The sequence below is a fragment of the Urocitellus parryii genome, chromosome 3 (assembly GCF_045843805.1).
Source record: "Urocitellus parryii isolate mUroPar1 chromosome 3, mUroPar1.hap1, whole genome shotgun sequence".
Taxonomy (NCBI): Eukaryota; Metazoa; Chordata; class Mammalia; order Rodentia; family Sciuridae; genus Urocitellus; species Urocitellus parryii.
Window position 1 is genome coordinate 119,759,057 of NC_135533.1, and position 8,574 is coordinate 119,767,630.

General features: G+C 37.9%; 1 pseudogene; it reads left to right on the top strand.

The window, feature by feature from the left end:
* Positions 1-5,213: 5,213 nt before the first annotated feature.
* On the top strand, positions 5,214-5,822 carry LOC113178452 (CCR4-NOT transcription complex subunit 7 pseudogene; annotated as a pseudogene).
* The last annotated feature ends 2,752 nt before the right edge of the window (positions 5,823-8,574 follow it).

The following is an 8,574-nucleotide window of genomic DNA, read 5'->3' on the forward strand; positions in this document are numbered from 1 at the left end:
GGTTTTTTGTTTTTTGTTTTTGGTTTGTTTTTGGTGTTAAGTTTTTTGAGCTCTTTATATATCTTAGAGATTAATGCTTTATTAGAAGTGCAGGTGGTAAAGATTTTCTCCCAGTCTGTAGGCTCTCTCCTCACATTATTAATTGTTCCATTTGCTGAGAAGAAGCTTTTGAATTTGAATGCATCCCATTTACTGATTCTTGATTTTCCTTCTTGAGCTTTAGGAGTTTTGTTAAGGAAGTCATGTCCTAGGCTGATATGGTGATTATTTGGGCCTATTTTTTTCTTCTAGTAAGTGCAGGGTCTCTATTCTAATGCCTAAGTCTTTGATCTACTTTGAGTGGATTTTTGTGCAGGGTGAGACATAGAGGTTTAATTTAATTTTGCTACATATGAATTTTCAGTTTTGCCAGCACCATCTGTTGAATAGGCTGTCTTTTCTCCAGTGAATGATTTTGGCACCCTTGTCTAGTATGAGATAACCAGATTTATGTGGGTTTCTATCTGTGTCCTCAGATTGAACTTTTGAATTCTCCAGAGGAGGAAACCCAGAGAAAACAGGAGTACTTAGGCAAAGATCATGATTGATGTTCATTTGTAGACATTTAGAGTTGAGGGATTAAATTGATTCAGGACAAAGTGTCAAATGAGAAATTTGACCTTAGGTTTAGCAAGAGGTAAGGAACATGGCTTTTCATGAGGGGAAGTTGAACAGTAGGATGAACTGGATTTCATGGGTTTGGGGGAAGACAGTACAGAAGCACATGATCACTCTCCAGTTCCTGAGTAAAGAAATCACAAAAGTTGTTGGTAAAAATTCTGAGCACATAAGATGGAGTCCATGGGCAAATGCATTGCAGAGCAGGATGAATTGTATTACTTTCTAGCAACATCTATATTAAATAAGAACTGTTGAAATATTCATTAACAAAATGTCAAATCCAGAGTCAAAATCCATCATGGGACTCAAAACCATACCATTAAAGACCTCAATCCACATTCCAACAAATGATTCTGAGATGAGAACTTTTGCATACGGAATGAAGGAATTTGGGGCTTGTTGCAAATGGAGAGCTTCTTCTGCAGTAAATGAAGTGCTTAAAGGAAGGAAATTATTGATGGCCAGAAAAAGAATGTACTGGACTGGATTTCATTCTGTAGAATATGGCATGAGAAGAGCACAGCAACTATAACCCTTCTGTTCTCTTGTGCTTCTGTCAGTTTATAAAATACTAAAACTCTTCTATTAAATTATTTACAATAGTTGAATTATAAATATAATTATAATTGCAATATAATCAAACTATTAAAATATACTTCAAAGTACACATCATTTTACATTTTATTAGTGGGAATCCAACTATTGATTCTGAATAGGTGAAGAATCAAGTATGTGTACTTCTTCTAAATTATTTATCAATAAATTGATATTATTTTTACAACATCTTCAATAAGTTGCTAACACTTTATATTGTAATTGTATGTTTAAGTATCCTCATGAAAGACACAACTTTTTGAAGTGGCAAAATACAGTATTTCCCTCAATGAATGAATTGGTAGCAAATTATCTAGGACTCAGACCACACTTGTGTGTACAGACTTGGTGAACTGTAGCAACCAGCTAGGTTCTGAAGTCTCTGGGCCAAGGGAAGCTGTATGTCCTGTGACTTGCAGGGTACATTTTAGAAGTACTGGTTGTCTCTATACAGCTGCTCAGTAAGGACAATTTACTCAAAAGAGCTCTCACAGATGGAAATTCTGGCAGAGTCCCTGAATAAGGGCGTTGGCACAATTTTAGCAGGTGATTTTTCCCAGGGTTCCTCCAAGGGGCATCTTCCTGAGTCTACAATGTGAGCTGAGCTCTAGCACCATGTCACATGGTGAGGCTGTAGAAGTCATGATAGAAACACATTTGCATGAACAGCTCTTCCTCTCCAGAGGGTGGAAAAGAAAAGAAGAATTGGGGCTCACCAGTTCCACTGTAGAACTCAGGGGTCTGTGTCCATCATGGTCTGGACTCCTCTTCTCCTGTTGATGCCTTTTCACTGCTCAGATAGGGACATGTTTCATAGTCCTCAATCAGATTATCTGTTATTCCATCTGCCTGGTTCAGACTCCAAACAACTTAAATCTGGGCTCTGCACTAGCACCCATGTTTTTCTTTGTTGCCAGGTTCTCTCTCACTGCCTGTCCTGACTCAGCAGCCCCTCTTCCCAACTGAACTCCAAGAGCATCTGCCAGACTCACCTGCTCCCTCAGCATTGACTTCATTGTTGAAGACTATTGGAATACCTAGTACCAACAGAAACCTGAGAACTCTCCCCAGTATCTTCCCAGCTACTACTCAGACTCAGTTAAGAATTAGGGACCTGGGTTCCCCAGCTGCTTCTCTGGATACAAAAGTACAATACCCAATGCAGGTAATTTGCTCATCCTTGGGCTGATTATTACAGTGCTACAGCTCATGGCAGCAAAAGGAGCTATCACTTCTCACAGTGTTTCAGATAATAAGGAAATGATACAAAAACCCATGGGTCCCCAGACCTTTGCCCTGTCTCTCTTCAGTGAGGAGCTTCTCTGGAGGTGCCAGTAGTGTAGACTCCTCTGTAGCAGGAAACATCCATGAACAGCAGACAGAAACACATAGGTTATACCTGTAACCTCACACACAACAGGACATCTCAGAAAGGACCAAATGAATGAGCAAACAGAGCCTAAAGGCATATCACTATAGTCTTGGCAGTGAAGAAACAAGATTAGAGACTACAGTCAGCAACTAAAAACACAAATCAGTACCGACATGTTCATTCATAAAGTAGTTTCATCAGCATATTCCATAAAGTAAGAACCTTGTCTTTCTAGTAATCTATCCAAGACTTATGCAGTGACCCTGACCTTATTCATACATTCTCCACTCTCTGACCCAGTCCACCGGTCCAGTGGACACACCTCATTGAACTCTCACTGATGTCAGACCCTCCTCCTTTCTCTCCTCTGCTCTTTCCTCCATCAGGCCTCTCTCTGGCAGTGTCAGGTCTACACCAATTTTCCCACTAGGTACTAGAGACACATAAAGTATTTCTGGTGCAGTTTTCATTCTCCAATGTCCATCTCTAGGGAGGAGGGTCACCAAGGCTCAGACCACCTTGGAAACCTTCACAATCATATTCCAATGCTTGTCACATCCCTGAATTTCTCTTCCCTCTAACCTCAATATTCTCTTTAATATGGCCATATAATTAAATTCTTTTCTACAAATGGTACTTCCATTCAGCTATTGAGTCCCTACATGTAGAGGCTATTGATTTTTTTTTCTTCTTTTAATCTTTGTCCCTTTTGTACTTTTTCTGTTTTCTCCCTCTGTATGCACTACACAAGGTGAGTCTTAAACCTATCAACAGGGGAAGGTGGGAAGTGTCTCTCATCTAGGCCATTATTCTTCTCCAGCCCCCAAATCTCTGTTTACTAAGACCACTCAGAACAGAACCCCAGCCACTGCAATCATTTTGCTGAGGTCTCTGTGGTTTCATGCATTAGGTATCTTCCAAACAAAATTTTAAAATCCCTATTAATCCCCAAGATACATCTGGGGACTCCAGGGCCACAGTAGGTCATGGTTTTTAAATTACAGGCAGGGTAAGAAATATAAAGAATCTATGTTGAAACCCTGTCCTGAGCCTCTAAGCCCTGAGGATTCTGCACCTCTAGGTTTTGTGCCTATATCGCACACCTGCACTTAGGATGAGGGCAGTCATCCCTCACTCCACATGGTGTGTTCTCTAAGTGGAATTTATACCATATGGCTATCTGGGTCCAAAGATCTGGTCTACACTTAACACAAACCCTGCTCCAAAGTAAACAGGCTTCAAAACTCTGGGTCATCTTTAGCTGCAGACTCCAGAAGCCTGGAGAATTTTACAGAGCATCATCACCAGGGACTGTTTGCAAGGAGAGCCAGATTACAGAATGAGCAAAGTCATGAGAAGAACAGGGGCCACTGGAACTCATGTTCTTACTCAGAGTGTGAAATTGACTTCTTGATGGAACACAGTCATATTTATTCATTCTCTGTCTCTGTTTCTTTCTCACAAACACACACACACACACACACACACACACACACACACACTTTCTTCTAGGTTTAGACTATCCTAGACACTTTGGGTTCTGGCTTCTCTGTCCTATCCAGGCCCACAGCTCCATAACACTATCATGTAGCCTTTATTCAGATGTGGCTCATTTGGAAGAAATCTCAGGATCCACTTGGCCTTAGTATGATGATACATTATTCTTCCATTCACTGGTGGCACAAAGGACATCTTCTTTATCTTACAGTGGCAAGAAAGAGGAGAAGGGGCTGCATCTGAGCCTACCCCAGAGATTAGTCTGACCCCAAAATGGCTCAGTCCTGGAAGGTCTCTCTGTCCTATCAAGGTGGTCAGTCCATATTCTTTCTACTCATATTTGTAGTCAGCTATCTTCAGATTTGATGTTAAACGTAGGTTTTTTTCCACTGTGTAATGACCTCTATTATCTGGGTTCTGAATTTCATAAAGAAGATGATTCTGAACTTCATAGAAAGAAGGCCTTCCTGAATTTCCCTGGACACCTATCACTGCTTTCCTATGTATATGTCTAGATCCATTATATCTGACATAAAAACTTAAAGTTCTTTTAGAAAAAGATAATACATTACATGGAACTATACAGCAGCAAACATGAGTTTTCCATTACTTTTCCATCTTGCCAATCATATTTTCTACCAATATTCTCTCATCCACAAGCATAATTATGGTGAAAAGCTATGGTGCAGCATGGTGAGGCCAAGCTCTGGTTCCCTTTTTGCAGTTACTGAAGAGAGTGTCTATGGGGAACTTGCTGGAGCCATTGAGTGCTGCCTCTCTGGTAAGGAGGAGGAGGAGCCTGAGCTTAGAGAAACAAATAAACAAATAAGGTTTAAATTGATTCCCTGGTGCCCTCACAGTTCCAGCAGCAACTGTAGATCAGAACCGAAGAATTTGAGAAGTTTAGGCTTTTAACTGGGTGAAGAGCGCAGAAGATTCATCATTATTCAAAAATGTAATTATGTTGCTGTGGAAACCAAGATTTCAGGTGAGCATTCAAGACCCATTGAAGCTTTCAGATATAACGCCAAATATCAATACCAACTATTACAGCATCATGTAAACTTGATAATTGACTAGGACTGAATTTATGAATGAACAAGGAGAATGCTTTCCTGAAACTTCACTCTGAGTTTCATTTTACATTTAATTTGATGGAGGACATGTATGCACCAAAATCTGCACAGCTGCTAACATCATCTGGTATCCAGTTGAAAAAACACAAGGAGGAAAGAATACAGACCCAGTACTTTGCAGAACTTCTTGTGACTTTCAGACTGGTCCTCTATGAAGGGGTCAAATGATAATCATTTCTCAGTGGTTAGGACTTTGGCAATTTACTCAAAATCCCAAACAACTATAATTTGCCCAAAGAAGAACTTGACTTCTTTGAGAGTCTTTCAATTGTTCTTCTCCTGCCATTTATGATGTGAATACCTCAAGAAGAGCTGAAAAAATCTTAACAGTGTATTACGAGTTACTGAACAGCTAGAGATGAAATAAATAGGACATAGCATCAGGCAAGATCAAATTTGTTGTTTTCAGCAATGGCCTTATTCAAAAAGAGAGAAATGTTCTTTGAAGATCATGTCAATGATGTCAAATATTATGGTTATTTCTGTGGCCATGATTCTAGTTCATCCTAGTACAGAGTGGCATAGGGAATGCATAGGAAGAGGAAGCCAGCAAGCAGTCATGACAAGAAATAGTCTTTTTATTTTACTTGAGCTACACATATTCTTGTATATATGTTTTATCTCTGCTTGAATCCCTTGAACAATACACACATTCTCGCCTCACTGCTTGCATTTTGGCCCACCTTGTTTTTGGACTTTGATTACTTAGTATGATCATTCCTTTCTCAGACCTTAATAACAGAAGTATATCCAGATTAAATTTGAATTTATTCTAATATACATGCTAGCAAGCATGTGTGACAAAATGGCTAAAGCTTTGTTAAATTGAATACTTTGAAAATAATAATAATAATTGGACAATTTGAGACCTACTTGAGGTTGGGATTTTTTCCCCCTTTCCTAAATTAACTAGCACTGACTATAATTTATTTCCCAGTTTCATGTCTCTCCCTTCTATTCCGCAGGATTTTTACCTATTTAAGATTGTGGACCATCAATTTTGCACTTTAGTGGCCCCAGTCCTTTCTATTTTCAGAAATTGTGTTTTATTTTTATCTTAGCTAACAAAATGACCATCTGCCAAATTTATATAGTATGCATTTCTTTTTGACCTACAGAATATAGCACATGCATTGTAAAACCTATTGAAACACAAAACTAAAAAAAAAAAAACACATAAGAAATTACTACAGTATCTTTATAGATCCTTAGCCTATTTATTGATTGGGTAACTTAGGTTGTTGTTGTTGGGTTTTGGGTTTTTGTTTTTTTGACTTTTATTTAGTTATTTTTTGATGTGGAGTTTTTTGAGTTCTTTATATATCCTGTAGATTAATACTGCATCTGATGTCCCTGTGGTAAAGATTTTCTCCTATTCTGTAGGTTGTCTCTTTGTGTTACTGTTTCCTTTGCTGAAGCTTTTTAGTTTGAATTCATCCTTTTTATTGATTTTTTAAATTTAATTTTTTATACAAATGGTGCATGACTTTTTATTTCTGTGGTTGTACATGATGTACAGTTACACTATTCTTGCAATTATACCTGTACCAAGGAAAATAATGTCCATAAAGTCCAACATCTTCCCCGTCCCTACTACCCCTCCCTTCTCCTCCCTTCCCTCTGCCCAATTCAAAGTTCCTCCAGTCTTTCCTCCTGTCTCCCCCATTATGGATCAGCATTCGTTTATTAGAGAAAATATTTGGCCTTTGGTTTTTTGGAATTGGCTTACTTCGCTTAGCATGATATTCTCTACTTCCATGAATTTACCTGTAAATGTCATGATTTCATTCTTCTTTAAGGTTGAGTAATATTCCATTGTGTATATATACTACAATTTCTTTATCCATTTATCTATCAAAGGGCATCTGGTTTAGTTCCACAGTTTAGCTATTGTGAATTGAGGTGCTATAAACATTGAGGTGACTTCACTACTATAGTATACTGATTTTAATTTGTTTTTATATCAACTGAGGAATGGGAGAGGTTGATTAAAAGGTGGATTTCTTCTAGGTTTTCTAAGGAATCTCAGAGTGTTTTTCCAAAGTGTCTGCACCATTTTACAATCCCAACAGCAATGAATCAGTGTATCTTTATTCCTACTTCCCCACTAGCACTTGAATTTTTGATAATTGTTCTTCTGACTGGAGTGAGATGAAATCCCCGAGTACTTTTGACTTGCATTTCTCTAATTGCTAGATATGTTGAACATTTTTTCATATATTTGTTGATGGATTGTATTTCTTTTTCAGTAAAGGTGTTTGCTCATTCCATTTATGGACTGAGTTATTTGGTTTATTTATTTATTTATTTGTTTGGTGTTAAATTTTTCTCTACATATCATAGAGATTAATGCTCCAGTGGTTCTGCATGTGGTAAAGATTTTCTACCATCCTTTTGGCTCTTTTGACTCTCTCTTCACATCATTCATTGTTTCTTTTGCTGCAAAAAAAATCTTTTTAGTTTGAATTCATCCCATTTATTGATTCTTGACTCTATTTCTTGTGCTTTAGAAATATTCTTAAGAAAGACAGGTATTAGTGACATGATGAAGATTTGGGACTACTTTTTCTTCTATTAAGTGCAGGGTCTCTGTTCTAATACCTAAGTCTGTAATCCAATTTGAGTTGAGTTTTTTGCAGGGTGAGAGATAGGGGTTTAATTTCACTTAGTTACATAAGGATTTCTACTTTGCCCAGCACCATTTGTTGTGGAGGATATCTTTTCTCCAATGAATATTTTTGGTGTTTTGTGTAGTATGAGATAACTGTATTTATGTGGGTTTCATTCTGTGTCCTCTATTCTGTACCATGGGTCTACATATCTGTTTTGGTGCCAATACCATGCTGGGTTTTGTTGATGTTGTTGTTGTTGTTGTTTTGGTTTGGTTTTGGTAGTGCTGGGGATTGAATCTAGGGCCATGTGCATTCAAGGCAAGCACTCCACCAACTGAGCTACATCCCCAGACCCATGCCATTGTTGTTACTATGGCTCTGTAGTATACTTTAAGGTCTGGTATTGTGTTGCCTTCTGCTTCACTCTTCTTGCTTAGGATTGCTTTGGCTATTCTGGGTCTCCTATTGTTCCAAATGAATTTTGTAATTGCTCTTTGTAGTTCTTTGAAGAATGTCATTGGGATTTTCATAGGAATCACACAAAATCTGTATAACCTTTTTGATAGTATGGCCATTTTGACAATATATAATTATGCTGATGGGAGATTTTTCCATCTTCTAAGGTTGTCTTCAATTTCTTTAGTGTTTTTATTTTTTTTTTATTTATTTATTTTATTTATTCATTTTGATGTGGTGCTGAGGA